This window comes from Dasypus novemcinctus, chromosome 17 (genome assembly GCF_030445035.2).
Source record: "Dasypus novemcinctus isolate mDasNov1 chromosome 17, mDasNov1.1.hap2, whole genome shotgun sequence".
In the NCBI taxonomy this organism is placed as follows: domain Eukaryota; kingdom Metazoa; phylum Chordata; class Mammalia; order Cingulata; family Dasypodidae; genus Dasypus; species Dasypus novemcinctus.
This window is the reverse complement of record NC_080689.1, coordinates 4,940,649-4,966,770: the sequence shown is the minus strand read 5'-3', so window position 1 is coordinate 4,966,770 and position 26,122 is coordinate 4,940,649. Positions and strand designations below refer to the sequence as shown.

Below are 26,122 nucleotides of genomic sequence, written 5' to 3'. Positions count from 1 at the left end.
CAGCGGCGCGGGCGGGCGGCAGCAGGAGCGAGGGGTCCCGCTCCCCTCCCGCGGGGCCGTCGAGCCCCGGGCGCTGCGGGGCCCGGGGGGGAGGGGGGACAGGCGCCGGCGGGGGGCGGGGGCGGGGGCGGCGCGCCGCGGGGGGGCGCGGGGCGGGGGAGCGCGGGGGGCCGTGCGCGCGGCGGCCGCGGGCGGGAGGAGCGGCGCCCGCCCCCGCACCGCCGAGCCTGCCGAGCCGGCGCGCCCGCAGCTGGGAGCGCGCGCGGGACGCGGGGCCACGGGCGGCCGGGGCGGGTCGCGCCCGCCGCCGGGTGTCCGGCCACACTGCCGGCGGCCCGGGAGGCCTGGCGTCCGGGAGACACCTGCTGCGTCCCCGCGGCCGGGCGCGCGCCCCGAGCGGGAGGAGCCCCGCGCCGCCGCGTCCCCGCGGACCCTGCCGGTCCCGCCGCCGCTCTCCGAGCCCGGGCCGCGCTCCGGGGCCAGGTACCTGCGCCGAAGGCCGCGGGGCGGGCGCGGGTCGGAGCCGGGGCGGCGGGCGCGGGGGCGCGCAGCGCGGTGGCGCTGGGAGCGCGGCGGGGCCGAGGCGCGCGGGCGGGAGCCCCCGTGGGCGGCGGGGACGTGGGGGCCGCGGGGGCCGGCGCGCTCCGCGAGTGCCCAAAGTTTCCCCCGCGCACTTCGCCGGACTTGGCGGCGGGGACCCGGGGCCGGGGGTCCGGGCCCCCTGCCCTCCCCCGCGCCCCGCAGCCCGCGGCAGGTGCCTCGGCCGCCTCCCGAGGCCACCGCTGTTCTGGGGAACAGGTTTCCGGCTTTGCCGCCGAGGGGGTCGGGGTTGGTGTAAGTGTGCAAAATCGTGATCGGTGTGCAAACTCCGCGGTCGAGAGACGCTTCGGGCCAGGCGGGACTTTACCAAACGCGGGGTCCCGCGTGGTCGCCGGGGGTCGTCAGGTGAGTTACCGTTTGGCTTGTGCAGGGCCCGTGGAGGGAAAGCCGCCGTGGGACTCGCCCCCGAGCAGGTGCCGCCAGCCGCTGGCCTTGGGTCACCTCCAGAACTTACTGGCGAGCCGGGGAGCGCAGGGAGGGGGCAACCAGCGGCCGCCGGACCCACGGCGCGCCCGCCCCGCACCTCCGCAGACCCGCCAGGGTGCCCGCGGGGTCCCTGGCTTGGACCTCGGCACACGTGCCCACGCGGGAGCCGCAGCCGCCCGGACCCCGCCTCGGGCGCGCACCTGGCGAGCTGGCACCCGCTCTCGTGCCCGGGAGCGTGTCCCCGAGGCTTTCGCGGCGCCGGTGCTGAGTCAGTTGTGCGTGTCCTCCCTGGACACCCCCCACGCAGGGTCAGAGTGGAGATGGTACTGCTGAGGGGTGGGATTGATCAGCCCCGATCGTGGGGTGCAGAACTCTTTATAGGGGGGCTTCAACCTTTGGGATGCTTAGTCCTAGCTACCGACTGTGTTTTTCCTGAACCTAAGTGACTCTCAGTCCCCATCTGGCTTAAAGCAGTGCGGTCCCTGGCGGGGCAGTGTCTCTGGGTCACCCCTCTGCAGGTAGCCTCAGGGCAGGAGGAGGCTGTAGTGGCATCAGGGCAGGTGCGGTGGCACCCCGTCCCCTTGCTGTCCTCCTCCGAGAAGTCTGCTCCTTCTTGTTTTCCACTGAGGTTTCTCTGCACCTCCCACACCTGGCCCCGACGTCCCCACACCCTGAGGTCTCCTCGGGGCCCCTGGTGGGCACCTGGGCACCTGCAGAGGCAGGAGGGGCGGCTCGAGCCACGCTGAGCTGGGCTCGGCCGCCGTCTTTACCTTCCTCACAGGAAGCAGGACGGCCCCCAGCCCCTGCTCCCCACTAGCCCCTCAAGCTCTGGGGTTTTAATTCCCTCCTCCTGGTCTCACGCCCCCACCCCCCCGGGCTCCTCGCCGCCCCGCACAGGAGGGCCTTCCCCTGCCCCTGTTGTGCTGCTCCTGACATCGGCATCACCTGCCGGGTGCTCGGCATTTCCTCCGCGTCCACGTGTGAGTGCTTCTGCAAGGTGCTTAGGGGTTACCTGGGGAGAAAGAGCAGACCCTTTGATGCCCAAAGGTGGATGCCCCGGCCCTGGGCTCTGGTCTTGCTCCGCGGTACCAGGTGAGGTGGCCAGGGAAGGCTTCTTGGGGGACCTGGGGCGCGAGGCGCCTTAAGGCTCAGCCACGTGAGCGTGAGCTGCAAGGGGACTTCCCATCCCAGGGGGTCTTGACCGCCTCCAGGTGGACGGCCCTTCCAGGCCCCCCCGTGGGCCGACTCCCGCTGGCACCGCGCCAGACACCTGCAGACGCTGGGGCGCTTCCACGACCTCTCGGTGGGCGACAGCGAGGCCGGTGGGAAGCACGTTCTCATCTAGGCATGTCGCTCCTCGACCTGGAGCACGAGGAGCTTCCAGCTCAGGGAAGTGCCCCTAAGACGCGTCGCGCTTCCGAGGAGCCGCCTGGGAGTTGGCTGTGTCGCTTTGCTGTGCTGAACGCGGAAGGCCGAGCTGGGCCCTCGGGAAGCACGCGATGCCCCGTCGGTGTGAGGGGCCTGGGGCCTCGCACTGACAGGACGTGACGAGGCAGGGGGCCCAGTTCGGGACGCGCGGCAGCCCCCCCGGGGGCCTGGAGGCGCCTGGCGGGACGAGGCTCAGGGGTAGCGTCTCACGGTCCAGGTTTCTGTAAATCGGGGAGGGTCCTCCTGCGCGGTGGCAGGGGAGCAGCGCTGTTGGCTCTGGCCTCCTCCCGGCCCTGGCGTGGGAAACTGGTCTTGAATGTGGGACGCTGGAGAACTTGCAGCAAGATCTGCCCTTGCCTCTGCCCCTCTCCGTGGTTTCTGCCCCTGAATTCTCGTGTTTGCGGCAGGTATCAGCTGGGTTTTGAGCATTTCCCACAAAGCCACTCTCAGAAGGACTGCCCAGAAGGAGATGCTGGTGGTGCTGGGCTTTCCGAAAGCAGGAGGCCCGGCTGTGTGGGGCAGGGGCGGCCAGGCCACCTCGGTGCCACCTAGAAGGAGGGCAGCAGCTCGCACCCCAGAGGCCGGCCTAGGGCAGGATGTGAGCAGAAAGTGCTCCGTAAACTACGAGTAGCTATTACTGTTCCGTTATCTTCCTTAATTTGTCAGAGGTGAAAGGGCATTTATTATTCCCAAATAGAAATGATCATTCCCTCCACTAAATACCCTAACGCAAAAGGGTCCATCCACGTCTGAGATCTGGCGGCGTTCAGGAAATTCTGTAACCTGCTGCGCAGAGTGCCCTGAGTGGACTTGGTGGGAGATGCACGAGGGAAGTGGCCCCGAGGCGATTTAAAACACTGCGAGAAGCGAGGGAAAGAGATGGGACAGATGGGCGGAAGGGGTGCTGGCTTGTCCTGTCTCTCTCTGCCACGCCCGCCATCCCCGCCCGTGGGGGGATTACGGGGACTGGTTTTGGGGTGTGTGGGGGGGCGGGGTGCCTTGGACAGGAGGGGCCCGGGGCCGATGACACGCCCAGGACACATCCTCCCAGCCACTGCAGTGCCACTCCCGCCAGCCCGAAGGACAGCCGCAGGTGCAGAGGGCACATGGGCCCAGAGTGGGATAACTGTGGGTGACCGAGTTCTGGCAGCACAAAGTGCCTCTCGCCCGTGGAGCCGCACACGTATGAGTAGGCCGTGCGTGGGGTCTTTTCTCTATTTGGGGCATCGCGAATAGTCACTGCCCAGGTGCCTTGTGCATCCTTAGTGCCTCGGGAACACCGGTGGCCCTTGGGCCTTCATCCCTTCCTCTCTCTTTTTAACGCCCATGTGCTCTACCCACCGCGTCCTCACCTGTACTTGGCAGAGCTTAGAGTCATCCACCCTATCTGCTGTCTTCTCTTCAGCCTAGAATATTCTCAGGCATTCCACGGGAGCACTGAATCTCCCTTTAAAGCAGCTCCCAGGGTGGGCATCTTTGCGTCACGCCATCGTCTCATCAGGGTGGGCCAGCCCAGGGCGCTGGGGGACCTGGGGGGCCCGCGCCGACGATGCCCGCCGCACCCGCCTCAGGTTCGCCCTGTGCCCAGGCCTGGCCCCTGCTCTTGCCCGGCCATGAGCCGCGTCGTCCGGGCACCGAGCTCCGCATAGGCTGGCCTCAGCTCTGGGCCGCCCTGGTCCGGGCAGCGCTCTGTGGCCTGGCCCACGGCCGCACCTGTCCGGTGGAGTGACGGGGATGGGAGTGCGGGGTCCAGCTCACCGCAGGCCCTGCGTCACCCATAGCCGGGCTCGGGTCGGGGACCTTGGGCTCTCCCCCCCACCCCGCAGCTCAGGGGGCCGGCGGAGCTCGGCACGCAGCACCGTCCCCACTCGCTGCCCGCCGCGCCCCCCGAGCCTCTGACCTTCCTTCTGTGCCTTCATCGTTCACCTTGTTTTCTTTCCCCAAGGAGTGCTACCAAAACTTTGTTACAGGTATTTTCTGCAGGGCCGATCTATGACTTAGCAGCTGCGGTGCTCACGCCCCCCGCGGGGGTGAGGCGGGAGAAGGAAGGGGTTTGCTGGCGGGTCAGTACCACCCACGCCGCGTCTGAATCACGCGGCCGCTCCCCTCCGTGGGACTGGGTGACTCAGCTGGTGAACTCTGACCGTTTCCCCGGGAATGGAATTGACCGTGTTTTCGGGTGCCCCCTGGGTGTCGGCTGCGTGCTCCCTTGAGCACCAGATCTTTAAATGATCCTGGGTCTGTATTTCCCGTATACTGTCTGGGTGAAAAGGGCATCTTTATATAAGAGTACGGAGAACTTGACGACGTAAGATGCCCGTGGCGTGGCCTTCGTGGGCACAGAGGGGTCTCGGGGCTGAGTCTTTCTTTAAGCGTGGCCTGCTTGGCACTGCAGCCTGGAATGGAAGTGACCGAGTGTGTCTCGTGGGCCCTGACCATACCCACGGGGCTTCCTGGGAGGTGCTGGGACCAGTGGGGACGGGCTGGGCTGTTCCAGCGACGGGGAAGGGTCTGGAAGGCAGGGAACTGCCCGTGGAGCAGACCCGCCGGCCCGCCCCGAGGGGGTGAGATTTGGCTCGTCTCGGTGTGGCGGGTCTTCGGCTGTGGTTCCACGGGGTGCCAGGCTGGCATGCGGCGACGGCCCGTCCGCGCAACCGAGGCAGAGCAGGGCTTTGTCTGTGTTACGCTGAACGTACGGGGGTACATGTAAGTATGTCGCAATACGTGTAAGTACGAGCATTGGTTTAATGAAAAGAGGCCACGGCCGTGTTGTTTGGCGGCCTGGTTTTCCAAAGCTGGCAGTACGTGTTGACGCTTCCACCTTACGAGACGTTTTTCCTTCGCCCCAGCTCTCGGAGCTGTGGGGGCTTCACTGTTGGACACGTCCCGTCGCTCACCCAAACCTGGTACTCAGTGGACATTGAGGCCATTTCCAACCGTCTGCCATTTTGTCAGAGCTTGGCAGTGGACATCTTTATCCACGTTTTTTGTTTTTCACGCTTGTCCAATCAGTTCCCTCGAAGTACTGTCTTTTTTTTTTTTTAGGTACCAGGGTCTGGGGCCTCATATGTGTGAAGCTGGCGCCACATCAGCTTCCCTGAGTTGGTTTTCCTTTTTGTTCTGGTTGTTGTTTGTTTTTGTTTTTTAGGAGACCCTGGGAACCAAACCGGGACCTCCCATGTGGGAGGCAGGCGCTCAACCACTGGAGCCACACCTGGCCCCTCAAAGTACTCTTTATCTTTTTTTAAATAGCATTTCTTTTTTTTTTTTTTAAGATTTCTTTTATTTGTTCCTCTCCCCTTCCCCCCATTGTCTCTTTTTGGTGTCCATTCGCTGTATGTTCTTCTGTGTCCGCTTGCATTATCTGGCGGCACTGGGAAACTGCGTCTCTTTTTTGCTGCGTCATCTTGCTGTGTCAGCTCTCCATGTGTGCGGTGCCACTCCTGGGCAGGCTATGCTTTTTTTCACACGGGGCAGCTCTCCTTGCAGGGTGCACTCCTTGCGTGTGGGGCACCTCTACGTGGGGGCGCCCCTGTGTGGCATGGCACTCCTTGCACGGCAGCACTACGTGTGGGCCAGCTCATCACACGGGTAAGGAGGCCCTGGGTTTGAACCCTGGACCCTCCATATGGTAGGTGGGCATTCTATCAGTTGAGCCACATCCACTTCCCTTGAAGTACTATCCTGGAGGTAGACCTCCTCGGTCTGTGCAAACCTCTCCTCTTTCACAGCAAGGTGTTTTCCACAGATGGATTTTTCTCTAAACTTTCAAGCATCCACATCCCTCAGAATTCACTCCCGCTAGTTTAAGCAGAAGAGGATTTCGTGCAGGAAATCTGGGGAGACAGGATCATTGGAAGGTGGGCTCGTGGCCAGACTCCAGGGTAAGCTGCCGCCGGGCAGTCTGCCCGCTCCGGCCATGCTGCGCCCGGCAGACGCCCCCAGGGAGGTTCTGTGGGGCTGTGGATGAGATTTGGGGACCTCTGCCATGCCCCCTGGGCACACCTGGTGCCTGTGTCCGAGGAGGCACCTTAGCTACGTGGGGAGCCCGGGGAAGTGAGCTGGGAGGTGTGCGTGGAGTTTTCCAGCCCCCAGCAGGGTGGAGCAAGCCCGTCCGCCCTCTCCCGAGCCGGGCTGTCGGCCGTGGTGGGAAGCAGGTGCTGGCGTCCTGCTAAGGGTCACGGCCAGCCCGAGTCTTCCAGAGTCGCCCTCCACCAGCCGCCCGTTTAGGGACAGTGTGTGTCTTTGGTGAGTGAGCACCATGAATTGGGGCGTCCCATAGTTCCACGTGGCCCCTCTGCGTGGCTGCTGTGTTTGGAGGCGCTCCAGGAAAGCGTTGTTGGAAGCGACGACAGGAAAGTTTGCCTTTCACCCCCTGAAGCCCTGGCCGTGATGGAGGCGGTGCGGGCGGCTGGGGGCTGCGCCTCGGCCCCTCCCAGGAAAGCCCCCCTTCAGAGAGGTGCTGCAGAAGAGCAGCTGGTGCTCCCCCCAAGCTCAGGAGGGGCTGTGGGTGGGGGAGGGGGCGGCTGGGGGTCGCAGCAGAGGCGGAGCGCCAACCTCTCCACGCGCTCCCGGGGCACTGTCGTCGAGGGCCCGGCAGCTGGTACTTCCAGCAAAGCCTGTGGGTGTTTTTGCTTTTTTTAAGATTAATTTTATTTCTCCACCCTTCCGCCTTTGCCCTGTGTCTGTTCATTGTGTGCTCATCTTTTTTTTTTTAGGAGGCACTGGGAACTGAACCTGGGACCTCCCGTATGGGAGGGAGGCACCATCTCTGCTCTCTGCTTGTTGTGTCTCACACTGTGTTTTCCTTGTTGTGCCTCTTTGCTGCATCACCTCGTTGCACCAGGCTGTTGCATCAGCTCACTGTCTTGCTCCTTGTCTTTAGGCGGCACCAGGACCTCCCTTGTGGTAGGAGGGTGCTCAACTGCTCGAACCACATCTGCTTCCCGCATGTTCTTCACAAAAGAGAAAGTAATAGCAATTTGATTTATAGCAGAGAACTCACTATAGCACTTTTTTCATGAATTGAAAACAGAGCTTCATTTATATGTAACAGCTCTGCTTCTTTAATTTGGGGGGTGTCCGTTGATGGTGTAATATGAAGTAAACTGGAACAAGTATTTTATCTGCAGCAGCCGGTTTTCCTTCCATCCTAAACATAAGCAGTGAGATTCTGAATCTGCGTGTGCGCGTGTGGCATATGATAGGGGATAATCCCAACTGCCCGACCCTCCCGTTGTGTGGGCATGTATGTGTGTGCGCGCGCACATGTGGCTGAGGAACACGTGCTCTCCCCAGCCGCTGGGCATGTGGCCTGTGGCTACGGCTGTCCCCAGCCGCCTGTTGTGTGTGTGTACGCACATGCCTGTGTGACGTGCCAGTTGAGCCCCTCCTTACTTCCGGCATGTCCCCGTGATGCCATTTAGTCTGTGATCTCCCTGCCCCTTTTACGTTCGAGCAAAAGTGGAGTGGGCCCTGACCGGCGGGCCCCTCTCGTGTGCCTTGAGCCATTACCCTGGGCCAGGCCGGAGCTGCCCCTTCAGCTGCCCAGAGTTCACGCCCCTGGGCCCGGGGAGAGCTGGGGGCCGGGGGGCGCCTCGTCGGGTCAGCCCTCCCTGCGTGCCCCAGCGCCATCCCAGGCAGCCGTGGGTGGCCGAGGCGCGCGCCCCGGCCCGGCTCCTGGTGTTGGGGTGATTCGGGTTGGCCCCTCGGGGCCCACTTCCACTTTTGCCCCTGACACCTGGGGTGCCCCTTCCCGGGGCTACTGGGAGAAGTAAAGGCCGTCACTTGGGTGGAAGTGGCAACTGTGTCGTAACTGGCGGGGAGGTGAGCGGGAAACGTTCTTACTGTATTAGGCCTTAGTGCCTGCCAGCTCCCCGCGCCCCCTTCTTAAGTTAGAGAATAAGGTGGTGGAGGCCGAGGTGCCAGACGCTGGGGGCAGGGGCTCAGGGTGGGGGGTTTGGGGGGCCTGCAGGACTGTGGGTAGCGTGTCCTGGGGAGCCTGGGGGCCCCAGGGCCTTGTGCCTGGGCCTGTGGGTTCAGATCCCGGCTCTCCCCGTCTCCAGCTGTGTGGAAGGGGGGACGGTGCACCCCACAGCGTGGTTTGGAGGAGCGGGTGGGTCTCCGGTGCTGGTAGAACAGAAGCACGTTATATGCGCAAGTCCTTCCTCACCTTCGGGGTGAAGGTAAATGACTCTGGTCTGTGAAGCCGAAGTAGCGCAGAGGGGAAGGGAGGGGAGCACAACCGCTGGCGTGTATTTGACTTTGAGCCCCACGGGGTACTTAAACACTTAGTCCACTAAGTCTTGGAATAACCTCTGTCAGTAGAAGACATTGTCCCTGTTAAGAAGTGAGAAAAGGAAGCTCAGGTGGACCCACCTGGTCCCATCTGAAGAGACCCAGGCGGGGCGGAGAGCGAGGTGGCCTCGCGAAGCCCCCGAGGGGGTGGGATGGGGTCCCAGGTCGAGACGTGGCACCCAGGTCAGTGGCCGGGGGGCACAGGGCCAGCAGTGTCCCGGGTTTCTGGCTCTACAGGGTGATCCTGGTGTCCCGTTCTTCAAGTGCTGGTGTGACCAGCCGAGGGAGCAGGTACTTCCCAAACCCCATCTGTCCTGTGACTCCCCAGTTGCAAAATAAACATGTCACTGTGATATGATGACAGTTCTTTGCTCTTCTGATGGACGTTTAGTCTTTTGTACCAAACTGCAGTTTAAGCTCCTCACTCTCAACCACATAGGAGCTGCCACCTGCATTCAAGTCAAGGGTCAGTGTCCAGGGTGGACTGCCCCGTGTTTGGTTCCTGAGGACTGCTGGCTCTCCACTAAAGCCAGGGTTCCCAGTCTTTCTGAGTGTGCGGTCCCCTTTGTGATATCAATCAATTTGGGAAACCTGTATTTTCACAGTCCATCAATGGGGAAAATACAAATCAACAAAAAGGCAGTATGACTTTTGAGGCTCTTTTAGGTTACACTGTAGTTTATTTATCACATCAATATCTGCACATATTTGAAAAATGACCCATATATGTATGGGACGTGATGATGAATATTGATTCCATTTTCAGATAGTAATTGTGCCTCAGAGATTCACAGGTAAAGAACTAAGGTTTTGTGCCTGGAGAGTTAGTATTTGCAGGTTTCCAAAGAGGTGGACCTGCCAGGCTTGCTTTTTCTTTTTTTTTTTTATTTTTTTTTATTTTTTATTTTTTTTATTGACTTTGTAATAATATTACATTAAAAATATATATGTGAGGTCCCATTCAACCCCACCCCCCCACCCCCCCTCTCCCCCCCCCCCCCAACAACACTCGTTCCCATCATCATGACACATCCATTGGATTTGGTACAGGCTTGCTTTTTCCTCCTGGGTACTTTGCTTGCAATTTCAGTAGATTCCACCAGGGGGTGTCTGAGCTCATGGTGCTTCTGCAGTTGATGCTTCACACTAGCTGTGAGACTCTTATATGTTTTCTTTTTAGGAAAAGATATTTTATTAAAATAATTATACAAATTAACAGAAAATAGTCTAAACGAGATAACCAAATATGAGCACAAATTTGAAAGATGTAGTGGGCTGACACAGCTCAGCTCCACCGATTGGCTGCTGCTCAGCTTGATCTAGTTCTTAGCTTCTGGTCGAGTGTTGGCCACTCTGCTACTTGCGGAGGGATTGAAACCTTGAGCTTTGGCTGTGGAAATGCCCAGATTGTCTTGGCCATTCAGGATGGGAGGCACCCTGGCACCTGGCTCCCATCGCAGCCCCCAGGAGGCTCTTGCAGGCACATTCTGTCCTTAGAGGCCCAGTCTTGCAGGGACCTTGACCTTCTCGACACCTGTGCAAGGAGCTGGATGTTGAATGTATTTGAATATGAATTCTTTTTTTATTTTTATTTTTTTATTTTTTTAAATTACATTATGAAAAATATGAGGTCCCATTCAACCCCACCGCCCCCGCCCCCCACTCCCACCACAGCAACACTCTCTCCCATCATCACGACACATCCATTGCACCTGGTAAGTTCATCTCTGAGCATCACTGCACCCCGTAGTCAATGGTCCACATCATAGCCCAGACTCTCACGTTCCATCCAGTGGGCCCTGGGGGGATCTATAATGTCCCGTAATTGTCCGTGAAGCACTATCCAGGACAACTCCACGTCCCGAAAATGCCTCCACATCTCATCTCTTCAATTCTTTAGCCAAATGGCAAAGATTGAGGCACAAGTCACGCAAACAGAGCCATCGGCTCACATGGCTGGGGCAGTGGAAACCCTCGTTTCTGGTCAGGGTGCCGCCAGCGTGCACTTACCCGGCCCCACAGTCTACATGGGAGGAGTCAGCGTCAGTGCGGGGGACGGTGATGGGGACAGAGGCTTCTGCGGGGCAGGGCTGGGGGGGCAGGGTCATGGGGAAGTGGCCGTGCTCGAGCTGGTCTCGCATGAGAGCCCACGGGACACCCACTGGGTGTGGGCGCACAGTGCCGGGGCCCCCTGAAAATGTTTCAGTTTCTTTTCAAACCGGAAGCAAGTCTGGACCTTTTTGGTCAGAGAAAGTGGTTTAATATTAATATTTATAACTTTGTACCCAGGCAATTGTTAAATGTAACTTGGATGTAATATTTTTGCATGGAGGAAGAGACCTATGAAGGCAAAAGTGCCTAGGCCCGAGAAGCACACGGGGAGGTTCCGCAGGGCTGTGATGGAGGGTCCCCCGGCCGGGGACGGCCTGTGCAGAGGCACGAAGGTGGCAGCGGCCCAGGGCCCTGGCTGAGCCATAGCACGGCTGCGGAAGGGGCTGGAAGTGTGGCAGGGACCCTGGGGGGACTCCATGTTGGCCGGAGCCTGTTCAGAAGAGGCAAGAGCCCCTCTTTCTGCAGGACCAAGCGCTGGAGACCCCCACCTCGGGGTTACCGAGAGATGGAGAGAGTCACAGCCTGGTCCCGCGGCTGCTTCCCGCATCTGTGAGTCGGGGCGGCCACTCCTACGGGTTTGCTGAGGAAACTAAATGAGCCAGCACCTTCTAGCACCTCCCCAGCCCATGCCTGGCCTCTGGCCCACCAGAGGTCCTTCTCCTCTGCCTCTTTATTTTGTTTTCCTTCCACCCCCCCTCCCTGCCACTGTTGTCTGCTCTCTGTGTGTTCTTCTGTGTCTATTGTATTCTCATGAGGCAGCTCCGGGAACCCATCCTGGGACCTTCCGGAGTAGGAGAAAGGCGATTACTCTCTTGCACCACCTGAGCTCCCTAGTTCACTGCATCTCATATTGTCTCTTCTCTGTGTCTCTCTCTTGTTGCATCATCTTGCTGCGTCAGCTCTCCATGTGGGTGGCACCGCTCCTGGGTGGGCTGCTCTCCTGTGCGGGGCTGCACTCCTTACGTCTCATGTGGGGGCACCCCTGTGGGGGGTGACACTCCTTGCGCAGCAGCACTCCACGTGGGCCAGCTCGCCACACGGGCCAGGAGGCCCTGGGTTTGAACCCTGGACCTCCTGTATGGTAGGCGGATGCTCTATCCGTTGATCCAGATCCGCTCCTGTCCTTTGCCTCTTTCAAGGAAAACCAAGGAGGAGAGGGCGCTGGCCACCGTCACTGTCCCTGGAGCTTGTGAAGGCTGCCCTGGCCCCACGGCCCAGCTGGCTCACGGGGGCCGGCAGGGGTCGCCGTTTGTGTCCCACAAGCGCTCCAGCCTGGGAACCTTGGCCCGCACCGGTGTGTGTCTGGGCCGTGGCTGGGCAGACATGGTCCCTGGGCACGGGGCTCCCACCTTCCATGAGATGAGGGGCCCAGGACGTGGCCTGAGGAGACTCCGAGAGGGCAGGGCTGGCTGACTCTGCCCCTGCCCCCATCTCAAGAGGCATAAACGCTTCTTTGTCCTCAGCCCCTGGGGCCTCCCTGCCTTCCTGGAGCGCTTCTTCCTTTTGGCTCGGGCCGTGAGCCGGGAGCAGTGCCTTCTCTGCCCAGGGCACACGTGTCCAATTTCCCTCCTCCAGTGGGTCAGTGGCTTCAGCGGGGCAGCCCTGAGCCGAGCACTGTGATGTGAAGCAGGAGGCCTCAGGTGTGGCCGCGGCCTCACCTGCCACCTGCCAGTGGGGCAGTGGGGTGCGTATCAGGCAGTGGATTAGAGCCCAGGGGGGTAATTGTTCGGGGGATTTTGGAGGTGGCATTAGGGTGGAGCTGGAAGAGTGAACTCTCTTTCTAGGGGAGGGGACGCTCAGGGGATGGCGTTTCCAGGTGAAGGAAGAGCCAGTCCATGCCTGGTGGGCAGGGCTGGACATAGCCGGAGCCCCCCAGAGGCATGGCCATGAGGGGAGACCCCTTGGACATGCGGGGGAGCCAGCCGCCCTCGGCTCAGTGGACGTGCCAGAGACGAAATGTTCACAGGCAAACCATGGTCAAATGCCCAGGAGTGAACTTAATAGGAAGTGTTTAGAAGCTGTAGGAAGAGAAGGATGAGCCTGTGCTGGGGGCAGCGGAGTAATCACCCAGGTGGAGATTTTAGCATGCTCCTGGAAGGATCAATATTTTAAGTATTTCAGCTGATCCCAAGTTAATATGTGGATTTAATGCAATTCCCAGCCAAAATCTTAGTGGACAACCTAGCAGTATTAATACATTGTAAATTTACAATAATTTGAACATTTGGATGTTGGAATGGGAACAGAGCATATCTGTGGGACAGACTAGAAAGTCTAGAAAATAGAAGGTAATAGATTGAGTTAATGGCTAACAACTTGGGAAACCATCAAATCGCTCACTCATGTCAACCCCCAAGAAATATTCTGCATGGATTGAAATTTTAAATGTGAAAATGAAATTATTATAGTGCTCAAAAAAAAAAAAAAATTCCAGCCTAGTGTTTAAGCATTCATGGGATAAGAAACATCTTTCTAAGCAGGATACCAAGGCAGAAGCTGCAGGTCAAAATTGTTTTATTTGTCCAATGGAGGGAATAAAAACTTTAGAATGCAAAAAAACACAAAACAAAAACAAAAACAAACCTACAAAATCAAAGGTCAGATGAGAAACTGAAGAATGCCTGCACCATATGTGACAAATACTCTATTACATAAGCTCTCTAGTGTTTGATATGAACAGCTCCTACGACGGAGGGACTTCCCACTGAGAAGCAAAGGATAGGAATTACTTACAAGAAGAAGAAATGTAAATGGTCATAGATGTGAGAAAATCTTGCAGTGGTCAAATAGGTGGATGTTAAGATAAGATACTGCCTTTTGCTATCCCATTGTCAGAGTTTTGGTGTTTGTTTTTTTTAAAGATGTATTTGTTTATTTCTCTCCCCTTCCCTCCCCCTCCCCCACCCCAGTTGTCTGTTCTCTGGTCAATTTGCTGCGTGTTCTTTTGTCCGCTTCTGTTGTTGTCAGCGGCACGGGAATCTGTGTTTCTTTCCGTTGCATCATTTTGTCGTGTCAGCTCTCTGTGTGGGCGGCGCCATTCCTGGGCAGGCTGCACTTTCTTTCGCACTAGGCGGCTCTCCTTACGGGGCGCACTCCTTGCGCGTGGGGCTCCCCTACGCGGGGGACACCCCTGCGTGGCCGGGCACTCCTTGCGCGCATCAGCACTGCGCATGGGCCAGCTCCACACGGGTCAAGGAGGCCCGGGGTTTGAACCGTGGGCCCCCCATGTGGTAGACGGACGCCCTAACCACTGGGCCAAGTCCACTTCCCTGGTGTGTTTTTGTGTTTGTGTTTGGACGAGACTCGCTGCCTTCACTGCGGGGAGAGGTGCCGCCAGGACTTGCCCGTGCCCCTGGGAGTGGAAGAGGCCCTTCTCCGGGAGGTTTGGTTTGGCCGTGTGTCTCAAAGCCTGAAAAGAATTCACCCCTTTATCTCGCTAATTCCATTTCCTGGAAGTTGAGCCAGTTTAACCATTAAGTGGGCAGAGGTTCCCGTGCCAGGCGGGCCATCACTGTGTCGTCCGTTTCTATAGATGAGCCTCTGGAAGCCGTTGGAATACCCGGCCACAGCAAGCGCGTCATTCGTGGGCCTGAGAACGCTCGAGGCCCCAGGGACATTTTGGAAGAATGTTCCGGAGCTTCGTGACTCAGGCCACGTGAAGGCAGCAAGGCGGGCGGGCCTCCAGGAGAGGGAGACGCCCGGAGGGGGCGTGGGTGCGGGAAGGGGCCGGGCCGCACCTTGGTCGGCTCCCCCCAGCCAGGCCTGGCCACAGCCCTGCCTTGTGCCCCCTCCCTCCGGGAGCCACTGTCCCCTCCCTGTCCCCTTGTGCAGGAGGCCCGGGCGTCCACACGAAACAGCACCCAACTCAGGGCAGGAAATGGAAAGGAAAGAAGGAGAGAAAATTCACAACAGCCAACTCTTTACAAGGGGCTTGTGTCATAAAAACATTTATGCATGGAAGGAAACGTCAAAATGCCTCTCGTTAGCTCCGATTGAATTATGTCAATTTCATCTATTATTTTCTCTTTCTTTACAATTAGCATGAAATTTTTTTTTAAGGAGGACCAGAGATTGACCCCAGGACCTCATACATGGGAAGCAGGTGCTCAGCCACTGAGCTACATCTGCTCCCCAGTGAGGGTTGGTTTATTCATTTCTTTGTTTTGTTTTTTAGGAGGTACTAGGAATCAAACCCAGGACCTTGTACATGGGAAGCAGGTGCTCAACCACTTGAGCAATATCTGCTCCTCTGAATTACCTTTTTTTTAAAGTACTCTTTAAAGAATCGACACTGGGGGGAGTGGGGGGAGCTCAGTGGCTGGGCGCCTGCTTCGTATGGACGAGGCCCCAGGTTCAATCCGTGGCACCTCCTAACATAAAAAATGACACACAATTAACACACCTTGAAATGCATAGTTTGGTAAGTTTGGGCCTTTGTGCGCACCCTCTGGGGTCCCTGGGCGGCCTGCCTCCCTCCGCCACCCCCCTCCTCTCCCCGCCCCCACGGGCTCTGCCAGCGCATTTCCTGGACTTCTGTATAAATGGGGCCGTGCAGCACGTGCCGCCTTCTGTCTGGTTTCTCGCAGCTCTTCGTTGTTTCGTGACGCGTCCGCGTAGCTGCGGGCACCGGTAGCCGCTCCTCCTTACTGCTGAGTGGGGTTTCCTCATGTGGCTCCCGCAGTGTTGGTGGTGGTTTTTCTTAATCCAGCGAATGGCTTTTGTGATTGGAAAATGCCCATTCTCTTAAGTGCACCCTGGAGTTTAGGTGACGTGGTGGGAGCTGGGGTCCTTCCCTCTCTGGACGTGTGGGCGGCTCTCAGGCCTGTCCCGGTGACCTCGAGGCAGCAGTGGAGAGGCCGGGGGGCCGCGTGGCGGCGGGAGGCCACGGGCTGCGTCCGGGACGCGCTCCTGCGAGCGCTGGTTTGGGCCGCGAGGGGATCTCATGCTGGTTGACAGGGCTGGTTGACAGGCGCGTGGGGGATTTGCCCGGCACCTGGCTCAGCGAGAGGCCGAGGGATCGTCCTGGGCCGCGCTTGACCTCGTCCTGCGGTCGGTGAGCCCCCTGCCAGGCTTGCTGTGACCTGGCGAGCTGCAGGCGCGCGCCCGGCCCGCGTGCCCAGGTGGCCTCCGGTGTCAGCGGAGACACAGGTGGCTTCCCGGGACGCAGCGTGCCTGGCCCTGGAGGGTGCGTTCCCACCGCCTGGGTGTCTCGGGCACGGCCCGGCTGACTTCTGGGGCTCCGGCAGGTGCTCGGGGTGTTCTGGCCGGGCCACCTCCAGGCTCCGGGCCCAGGGCCGCCGCGGGGGCCCCGCTGTTCCTCCCTGCTCCTGCCCTGCACCCCCAGTCCCCTGAGCTCTGTCCTGGGGCGTCCCCTTTCCTTGCCAGCCCACGCTCTGCAGCCGTCAGGTCTGTCCCTGTGCACGGCCAGGAGGTGGACACGGCTGGCCCGACTGGCCTCCACGTCCCCATCATCTCTCGACCCCGAGACCCTGGTGACGGCTCCTTTCCCAAAACCCCTCACTCGGGCAGAGCCCCTGACGGTGGGCATGGAGGCTGGTGCCAGGCGGGCACACGGGCTCCTGCTTGGCAGTGTCCCTCTGCCGCCTGCGCCCCGCTCTGCCCGCACACCCCCGCTGCCTGCGCCTTCCCCTCTGCCCGCGCCCCCCCCTGCGCCCCCCTCTGCCCATGCCCCCCTCTGCCCATGCCCCCCGCTGCCTGCGCCCCTCCTCTGCCCGTGCCCCCCCCGCTGCCCATGGACCCCCCTGCCCGTGACCCCCCTCTGCCTGTGCCCCCCCTGCTGCCTGCGCCCCTCTGCTGCCCACGGACCCCCCTGCCCGTGCCTCTCCTCTGCCTGTGCCCCCCACTGCTGCCCACGGACCCCCTGCCCGTGCCCCTCCTCTGCCCGCACCCCTCCTCTGCCTGTGCCCCTCCGCTGCCTGCACCCCTCCTTTGCCCTCGGCTGGGCCCCGCTCTCCAAGTGGTCCCAGGCTGGCGCCCCTTCCCTTCTCCCAGAGGCCCCCCATTTCGGCTGACGCGCCAACCCGAGCCCGGTGGCGGCCCAGGGGCTCGCGGAGGCCCCGCCTGGCAGGCTGTGCGGGCACCTGCCCCCGAGCCGCCCGGGTCCCTGTGGGGGCTGTGAGCGCGAGGCCCCCTGCGAGCGGACACCCATCTCCCTGGGCGCGGCGAGGGCGGGAGGGGCCCGCTTTTCAGAACGTCCTCGGGAGGCAGGAGGCCCGTGGGCAGCCGTCTTCATCCTCACTCGTGCCCTTGCAGCCCGGAGACCCCGCGGTTGGCCAGGTCGGGCGCCCACTGCGCGGCGTGGCTCTGCCAGGAGCTCTGGCCCGGCTCTGCCCACACGCGGGCAGCGGGTGGCACAGCCCACACGCCACGTGTCTGCAGCCAGTGGCCAGGAGCACCAGGGGAGCGCTGCGGGCGGCGAAGCCCACGGGAGGGCGACTTTGGAAGTGGCTGGGGGGGGCAGTGGCTGGGGGGGCCTAGGACGTGAGCAGGTGCATTGGGGCGGGGGAGCAGGCAGGACCCCCGCGTTCCAGGGGAGGGGCTTGGGGGTACTGCCTGTCCTGCTGGGCGCAGAGACTGTTCATGCACAGGGGCACCCACGGTCCCCACGTGCAATGCCCTGCAGGGGGTCCCCCAGAAACCCGGCTCCTGGGGTGCTTCTGAGCGGAGCGGAGGCTGCGGGGCAGACGTGGGCAGAGCCCGACGCTGTGGCCTGAACTGGCTGTTGCTGACGCCGGCCGGTTGGGGTCAGAGGACTTGTTATGCTTCTCAGGGTCCATGAGAGGAGCCTCAGCGTGAGCCCCCACCCCTCCGTGCTGCCTGGGACCACGAGTGGGACACATGGTCGTGCTGGCTGGCTTGACACTGCTCTGTGGGTCAGAGGGAGAAGGCAACGACAAAGGGAGGTGATGATAAAGGGCCAGTGGCACCTGGAGGGCTTCTCGTCGGAGGAGGCTGCAATTTAATTCCCTCTCGGCGAGGGGCAGGCCAGGTTGCAGCGCTGTCCAGTGACTCGCCCAGGTCTGCTGCCTGGGAGGGCAGGGGTGCAGGGGCCTTGGACCCGGCTGGTGTGCCTCTTCTGAGCCGTGTCTTCTGTCTGTCATGTCTGCCGGTCACTGCAGTTGCCCCTGGTGCTGCCGGCTCAGCCCACGCACTCCGCTTGGTGATTTAAGGCTGCATGCACCCCAGAAAAGCAGGTTGTCAAGGCTGACCCACTCCTGAGGTGCGGATCATTTCAGGTGCCTTGTGTGCTTCAGACAAGGTGCCGCCCGCCTCGTGCAGGGGGGTCTTTTTATTATTATTATTACTATATTTATTTCTCTCCCCTTCCCCCTCCTTCCCAGTTGTCTGTTCTCTGTGTCTATTTGCTGCATCGTCTTTGTCCGCTTCTGTTGTCAGTAGCATGGGAATCTGTGTTTCTTTTGTTGCATCATCTTGCTGCGTCAGCTCTCCGTGTGTGCGGCGCCATTCCTGGGCAGGCTGCACTTTCTTTTGCTCTAGGCAGCTCTCCTTATGGGGCGCACTCCGTGTGCGTGGGGCTCCCCTACACGGGGGACACCCCTGCGTGGCACGGCACTCCCTGCACCATCAGCACTGCGTGTGGGCCAGCTCCACACGGGTCAAGGAGACCCAGGGTTTGAACCCTGGACCTCCCCTGTTGTAGATGGATGCTTTATCCGTTGAGCCAAATCCGCTTCCCAGGCGGGTCTTAATCCTCGTACTCAAGCTCCTTACAAATGGGAGGTATACAGAGAGCGCCGTGGAAGCAAGACGTGGAGAGCAACGGCGCCCGGACGGGAAGGGGGAGCCGCAGACGCCACCACGGGCCCTGCCGCGCAGCCGGTCTTGGGAGCAAACATCCCCTGATGATGCCGTGATTGGGGCGTTTTTCTCAGCCTCAGAACTGTCAGCTTGTAAGCTCACACATTCCCACTGCTACAGCCACCGCCGTGAGCAACCCAGGAAACCAAAACACTCCTCAAACCGCCCCACGGGTAAACGTAAGTAACCCGCCGCCCGGCAACGCGCTGGGTCTCTCTGCCCCTGACGCTGCCCGCCGCTCCTTGGAGGCCCAGACCTGCTGGACGAGGGGCGTGGCTCTCGGTTCCGAGGCGAGCTGCAGGATCCAGGCGGCCTGGCCTGGCGTGCTGCCCTCCGCCTGCCCCTCGTCCCCTCGGCCGGCCTGGCCATGCTGCCCTCCGCCTGCCCCCGGTGCTCCCTGTCCCTTCCAGAGCTGCCCTGGGGACCTGGGCCATCTGCCCTCAGGGCTCCCTGTGTCCAGCCACTTCCCACACTGTCTCTCACAGGCTTTAGCCTCGTCCCTCTCTGCTCTCCAAACACCGCTCGCCGCAGGCTGCAGAGCTGGGTGCCCCCCGCCACGGCCCGCCTGCCAGGCCCCCCAGCAGCCTCTGCGCTGCCGTCGCCCGCGGGCCCCCCGGACGGCCACCCTCTTGAGCCGCCTTCCCCCTCCCCTGCCTCCTGGGCGGGAGTCATGTCCTCTCCTTGCGTCCCATGCGTCTCGAGGGTGGGGCTGCACCCCAGCCTCTGAGGCTGCGCAGAAGGACCTCACGGGCTGGGGCTCAGCAGGTGAATTTTGGATTAGATGGAATTGAACTTTCAGGTGCAAATACTCTTTTTCTCCTACGCTGGGAGTGGTTCCTGATCTGAGGCTTTCTACGTGTGAGCAGCCGGGCGCTGCCGTGAGCGTGAGCAGCTGGCACTGCCATGAGCGTGTGCCCCGTGCTGAGAGGGGCCTGGGGGTGGAAGAACCCTGGTGGAGTTTTTACCCGCACGCTGTGCGCCGCGCGGCTGGGGGCTCGGACGTTTGCAGAGCTCACTGCGCGGCCTCTGTCCTGCCGTCCGCTCTGGCTGAGGCGCCCCGAGGCCCCGGGCCTTCCCCCGAATCCCCACGGCCCGAGGACCCCCAGCCCCTGCCCGTGCACCCAGTGGGCACCCCTGGCGGCCCTCCTCCCAGCTCCTGCTGCCAGGCCTCCCTGAAGCGAGTCAGATCGTGCAGCGTGGGCTTGTGCGGGTGGCAGGGAGCCCAGAATTAGCTCAGCCTCGTTCTCAGCAGGTCGCAGCAGGCAGCGTGACGGTGAGCCGGGCTGGGGGGGGCCGGGAGCCGGCGGCCCGGGCCTGCAGGGGTCGGCTCTCGGGGAGGCCTGCTCCCCGCCTGCCCGCGTGCGCCGCTCGTGGACCAGCAGAGGGCCGGGAGCAGGTGCCGGCCGCTCGGGACGTCCACCGCACAGCCCACCCGGGTGGGCAGAGCGACCCACAGGTGGGCTGCTCCGACACCTGCCAGCACGGCCGCCCCCACTCACCTTCCTGCCCTCTTGGCAAAGCGCCCTTCTGTTTGACAGGAGAGAATTGTTGGCGTGGGTACCGCACCACATTGCAGAATGCGTTGTCCACTCTTGCCCCTTTTCCCACTGTCCCCAGCTCCGTGCTCTCCAAATCCCTGGGGCGTGTGTTGCCCAGGACACCGGCGGATGTCACCAGAACTCGTCACTCCCCGCATGTGGGGGCAGAGCCCGGGTGGGCTGCCCGCTTCCCAGTGGTGGGCCGGGGCCAGGCACCTGTGCTGCCACCGAACGAGCCAGCCAGGTGGAACATGACACCTTGAGTCAGGTGCGTGTCGATATAGTTCCAGAAGAAACGTCTTTGAAGGTTTGGCTGAGCGGTGTGGGCGCTGCTGACACCTCCGCGATCCTTCCCGTTGCCAAGCGAAACATACGCCGAGTGGCGTGGTGGGTGTCTCTGGGGTGTCTGTGGGCTTGAGCCTGCGAATGCAGCGGCGTGGGGAGGAAGGCGCAGTGTCCCAAGGTCTGAAGCCTTGGCCAGGCCCCTTCCCTGTCAAGCCTCGGCCTGGCCTCGGTCCCCGGCTTTGGGACCCAGGGGGCCCAGCCAGGCCGCCCTCCCCGAGGCCGCAGTAGCCCGTGCTTGCGGGTACCGTTGCTCCCTGCGCTGCTCACCGCGGGCCTCCCTGATCTTTGGGCACAGGAGGGTGTCAGGAGCGGTAAAGCCGGATGAAACCCACCCCAGGACCTGGAGGGATCCGCGGGCAGGGTCCTCGCTTTAGCCAGCTTAGCCCCAGAGGCCCTGAGTGGTGCTCTGCCCCAGGGGGCGGGCAGCAGGGTCCGTGCACGCGCCCCTCCCGCGGGCTCTGTGCCGCCTGGGCCCGGCTCAGCCCCTGTGTAGCCGCTGGCATCTGGGAAGCCTCCCGCGGCTGGAAGCCCCTCCTCTTTCCAAGGCCCCGCACAGGGTGGTCCGAGCCCCGCGTCAGCCGCGAGGCGGGCAGGCCGAGTCTCTGTGCTTCACAGGATGAGGTCCCCGGGGCCCCACGGCGGCAGGCACCTGCGGAGCTGGCAGCAGGGCCACTGGCCCCGCTCCTCCTGCCGCTCCTCCCCGGTGTCAGGCCCCGCCACTGCGTCGCAGCGGAGCTGCGGGTGCAGCCATCCCACCGGACCCCCCGGGGCGCTCGTGAGGAGGCCAGGCCCAGAGCTTCGTGGACTCCTGGGTTTTCCAGACGTGAACGCGGAGGCCGAGAAGGGCGACGGGCTTCGCGGCGGGTGGAGCATTGGCAGGAGTTACTTAGGAAGAATTTTTTAAAACTACCCGAGCCAGGGTTTCTGAACTTGACCTGCAAGCCTGGTCACTCCTACCCAGGACTCCTCCCCCGGCGGGGGGGTCAGAGTTGTGCTTCCGCGTCCCCCCACTTCTGCGTCCCCCCACTTCTGCGTCCCCCCACTTCTGCGTTCCCCCACTTCTGCGTCCCCCCGCTTCTGGAGGGTGTTTGAAGACCACGCCTCAGCCCTTTTAAAAAGTACAATTTTCCTCGACTTCTCTGGTTCTCGGTGACCAGGGAGCTCATCAGAACCTGCGTCCCGGCCGCTCCTCTTTCTCTGAGAGCGGTTTCACGTCACCTTGGGTTATGTGCATCCTCTGTCACTTCCTTCTGTCTTATGACATCCCGGGAGCAGGCACAGGCAGTGGCTCGGCTTTACGGAAGAGGAAACGGCCCAAAGGGGGACAGCACTCCACCAGGGACCGCACACAGGCCTGTCGCACCCCAGAACCCCCCTCTGGCAGCGGGTTGGTTGGGGGGGGTCAGCGCCTCAACCGCTCCTTGTTTTGGAGGCTCAGCTGTCATCACGAGTCGGAGCTGGTGGTGATAGGGAAACAAGGACTTACTCAGAGAAGATGCTGCAGCCCGCTGTTCTCAGGAGGGGCCCTGCCTGCAGCCCCCCAAGAAAGAGGTCTGTGGCATCCGCTTCCCACCCGTAGGAGCAGCTGGAGGAGCAGGAGCCCAGAGGGGAAGGGCGGGTGAGGGTCAGGGCGAAATGCGGCCCGTCCCTCCTCCCCAAGCCGTCCCGTTAGAGGGCGGCCCCCGCCCTGCAAGGCAGCGTCCGTTGCTGGCGCCCCCAGCCCTGTCGTCACTGCCCTCTGTGTCTCCCGCCACTGGGACAGGTGCTGTGGGTTCACAGGTGGCGCAGGAGCAGGACTCTCCTGGCTGAAATGGAACCAGGGAAAAAGAGCGCCCTGGCCAGGTGGCCCCCGGGCGGGTGTGCCGGGAGCCTGTGGGCCCGGGCTCGGGTTTCCAGCCGTGGAGCAGGCGGGTGGTGGCAGGCCTGGGCGGGGGCGCGGGCGCATGCCCTCCCCCAGCGGCGTTTGCGTGCGTCCTTCTGCCGCAGGCTCTGCTCGTCTGCAGCTGGATTTCACCCGTGGTCGGTGACAGTCACTTGGGTCCAGGTTACGTGGAAACCTTTTAGAGCCTCCTCTCGGATCCTGGGTCTTGGAGTCACGGCTGTGTTCTCGGACGTTTAGGAGGGCTCCTTCTGCTCCTCCCCACCTCTTTTTATAAGTTCTAGCAATTCCATGGCACAGCTGTTACGTGTAAATCAGAAGGAAACTGAATCAAAATAAAGAAAATGATTTTATGAACCAATAAGTACCCCCTTGAGAAGCACAGGGAATCTAATGCAGCCAGAAGAAAGAGGCCTGCAAACAGGAGGGCAATGTAAGAAATTGCTACTGCCGCTTCTGGCTCTGGAAAACAGGAATCTCGTGGTGTGCGCAGAAGCCTCACAGAAATTATCTGGGAGCTCTTGGCCGATCTCTTCTGAATCTTCTCCAGAAAGACCTCTCTGAGCAAGCAGAGTTCCCGAACTGCTGATTCTCCGTGTGCAGCTGATAATCGGGACATCATCCATCCCATACTCCAAATGTTTGCATTCAGCTTTTAAACATAAAAGCGGGAGAACTCGCCCCGGAGAGGGCAAATTCCAGGCAGCGGCTTCTCTGCGTGTAGACCTCCGACCTCAGGATTATCCTGGCTCCTTAGACAAGTGAGGAGAGGAACCCGGCGCAGAGCCGAGAGGGAACGGGTGAGGGACAGGGGAAACTGATGTCTGCGCACATTGACCTTTATTGCGAATTAAAGCCTGAGTCTACTTCCCAGGCCTGGCCCTGGCGTCCTTCGGCCGCTGACGAAGGTCACTGGGCCTGCAGGGCACCTTGGAAACCTGAACCTGGGTTTTGTAGTCAGGGCAAGTGGCAGCTTGTACCAGGGAAAGGAGGGGACGCCCCTTGCGGGTGTGTATCTGGCTGATAGGCATGCAGAGTGATAGGGGTGCTTGGGTCTGGATTTTTATTAGAGTGGATAAAATCTTTGTTCACTTGCGAGCTGTTGGGTTGAGACGCCATCCTCAGGCTGTGGGATGGAAGAAGCTGGAGACCACCTGGCTGGCTGGCCAGGAATCCTGCTGGCCGCTCCCCCACCTTGACTACTTCTTGTGGTGCCAAGGGCCAGCATTGACGGGTCCCAAATTTGCAGGAGTGGCAACGTGTGGCCCATTCCTGCCCCACTGCTCAGGATTTTGAGTTGTCTAGAAAAGATCCATCATCGGAGGGTGGGCGCAGAGGTCTCCAGGCCGCACATTTGGGTGCTTCCACACTGGAGGCTGGGTGGCCAGATGAGACGGCCCGTCAGCCCCCTGTCACAGCTTTGAATAGGGAAGGAGCTCCGGGGGACTGCCAGCGCCTGCTACGGCCGTGGCCGAGCTTTCCCAGAAAAGCCGGGAGAAGGTCCTCTTACTCCAGCATGTTCGTACATTGACGTCAGAGATGAGACCCGGCCTTATGTTCCCATGGGCTTATCTGAAGGTACACATTTTGTTCCTGCCTTGCCAGATTTGCACAGGTGTTTAACTACTGTCAAAGCACTGGCACTGTCTGCTTCAAGAACTCCCTGATCAGTCTTTTTTATGTGGTCTTAGGCTATGAAGTTCCTTCTTCAGTCTCTTCCATGTAGCAGCCAGAGTCATCGTTAAAAAGGTAATCTGACTTCTGATCCCAGTCATGATAGAGTACTACGTATTGGAATTGCTCTCCTCTCTTGAACAACTCTGATATTGGACAGAATTTATGATGCAGCTGTTTTTCAGGAATTGAACGGCACTTAGGGCAGGTCTGAGCTGTTGGAGATGACGGAAGCAGGTGCAATGAGCTGTACTGCATCCTGGCTTTCCACCCTCGAGTGCCTCCAAACCAAGCACAGGCACGTGGAGACTGCACAAGGTGCTGCACGGAGGAAGAGAGACCAGCTGTGGGTGCTGAGGCAGGCTGTTGGGGAGCAGAGGAGGGGCTCTGGGAATCTTCAGGGTGGTCCCTGAGAGTCTTGTTGAGGTACTAAGCTGTATAGGGCAAGACTCTTCAAGGCTTGCCAGGCAACAACTGCTGGGGCGCAATAAGCTGAGTGGAAATTCCGGAGGTCACAAGTGCTGGGAGACGTGTAATTCTAACTAGCCAGAGGGAGGAGACCTTACTGAACACCTGGTGCATTCTTTTGAGACTACGGAAAGACCATGTATTAGGAGCAGGATTACTCTAAAGTAAACTCACCATAACGAAACCTAAAAACAAGCCTCATTAGGATTAAGATGATATGTCAGCCAACTATTGGCCCCAATAAAACTCAACACTCTTTAAAGAAAGAATACAAAACCCAGATTCTTAATATATTATTCACAATAGCCAGCATATACACACAGGAAAATGTGACCAATACTAAAGAGAAATGAGTCAATGGATATAAATCCAGGGGCAAAGCAGAAGTTACAATTAGCAGACAAATACTTAAAAACTGCTAGTATAAATATATTCCAAGTTCAAAGATTTAGAGGCAATCCCAATCTTAATGAGTGAACAGATAGGGAATTTCGTCACAGAAATGGAAATTTTTTAAAATCACCAAATAGCAATCTAAGAACTGAAAAATACAATATCTAAAATGAAAAGTAACTGAATGGCCCTAACAGTAGGTTGGATCCTGCAGAAGAAAATGTCAGTGACCCTGAACCATTCAAACTCAAGCACAGAGAAAAAACATTGGGGGAAAAAAAAAAAAAGAACAGAGCCTCCACGATATGTGAGAAACACTATCGAGGAATCTAACACGTGTAATTGGAGTTCTGGAAGAAGAGAGACAGATTCCTGTGCTCACTCCATCCAGGTCTCTGCTTAGCTGTCACCTCCTCAGGGATGGCCTTCTCTGTCCGTCTTCGTAAGACAGCTCCCTCCCTCCCCTGCCTCAGCTCCAGCGCCCTTACCAGGACCCGCCTCTGAGATGTCTGCTTGGTTATAGTTTCTGTCCCCCCACAGAACATGAGAACTAGGACTTTGTCTCGTCGTTGTCTGCTGCTGCATCTCTGGTGCCTGTGCATAAATTATTTGTTTCATGAGTGACTGAAAGAAAATGGATATGGACTAGGTCTGCGTGTCCATATATGGAAGTGGAAGTCCTTGGTGTGGTAGGCTCTTGGGTTTTCTCTTTTGGTGTGTGTTGCACATCTTGCAGTTTTACTCTGAAAGAATATTTTCACTTAAAAGGTTCAATGCCAGGCAAATCCTGAGGTAGCACAGGGCGTGCCCCTGGTCACGGGGCACCTCTTGTCTGCCTGGCACTCCCATTGCTGCAAAGTGTGCTCCTGGTGCTGCCCTGCTGGCTCCTTCCGAGGCATGTAAGCGGGTAGGGTGATGAGTTGGGGAGATGAAGATGCCCAGGGCTGCACAGACAGGCTGAGGCCAAAGTCCTGCTTTTGAGCCCATGCTTCTCCCCACTGCACCACCTGATGGGAGCTTTTGGATAGTCGCTAGCGTCAAGGCAGACCCTTGGGTCTGTTCTCCCTGAGATGAAATGTCCTGGCACCTCTGTTTTGTGCCACATGTGTTGGGGGCAAGGTGG

General features: G+C 60.0%; 1 protein-coding gene across 2 annotated transcripts in view; it reads left to right on the top strand.

The window, feature by feature from the left end:
- Window positions 1-413: 413 nt before the first annotated feature.
- Window positions 414-26,122, top strand: part of CRACDL (CRACD like) — a 119,451-nt gene continuing 93,742 nt past the window's right edge. Inside the window, exon 1 of one of the 2 annotated variants that reach the window (XM_071208730.1) lies at window positions 414-483. The gene's annotated coding sequence lies outside the window, so the exon portion shown is untranslated. Of the gene's footprint in view, window positions 484-879; window positions 946-26,122 lie in introns of those variants that run through there. The other variant, XM_071208731.1, reaches the window with a different exon arrangement.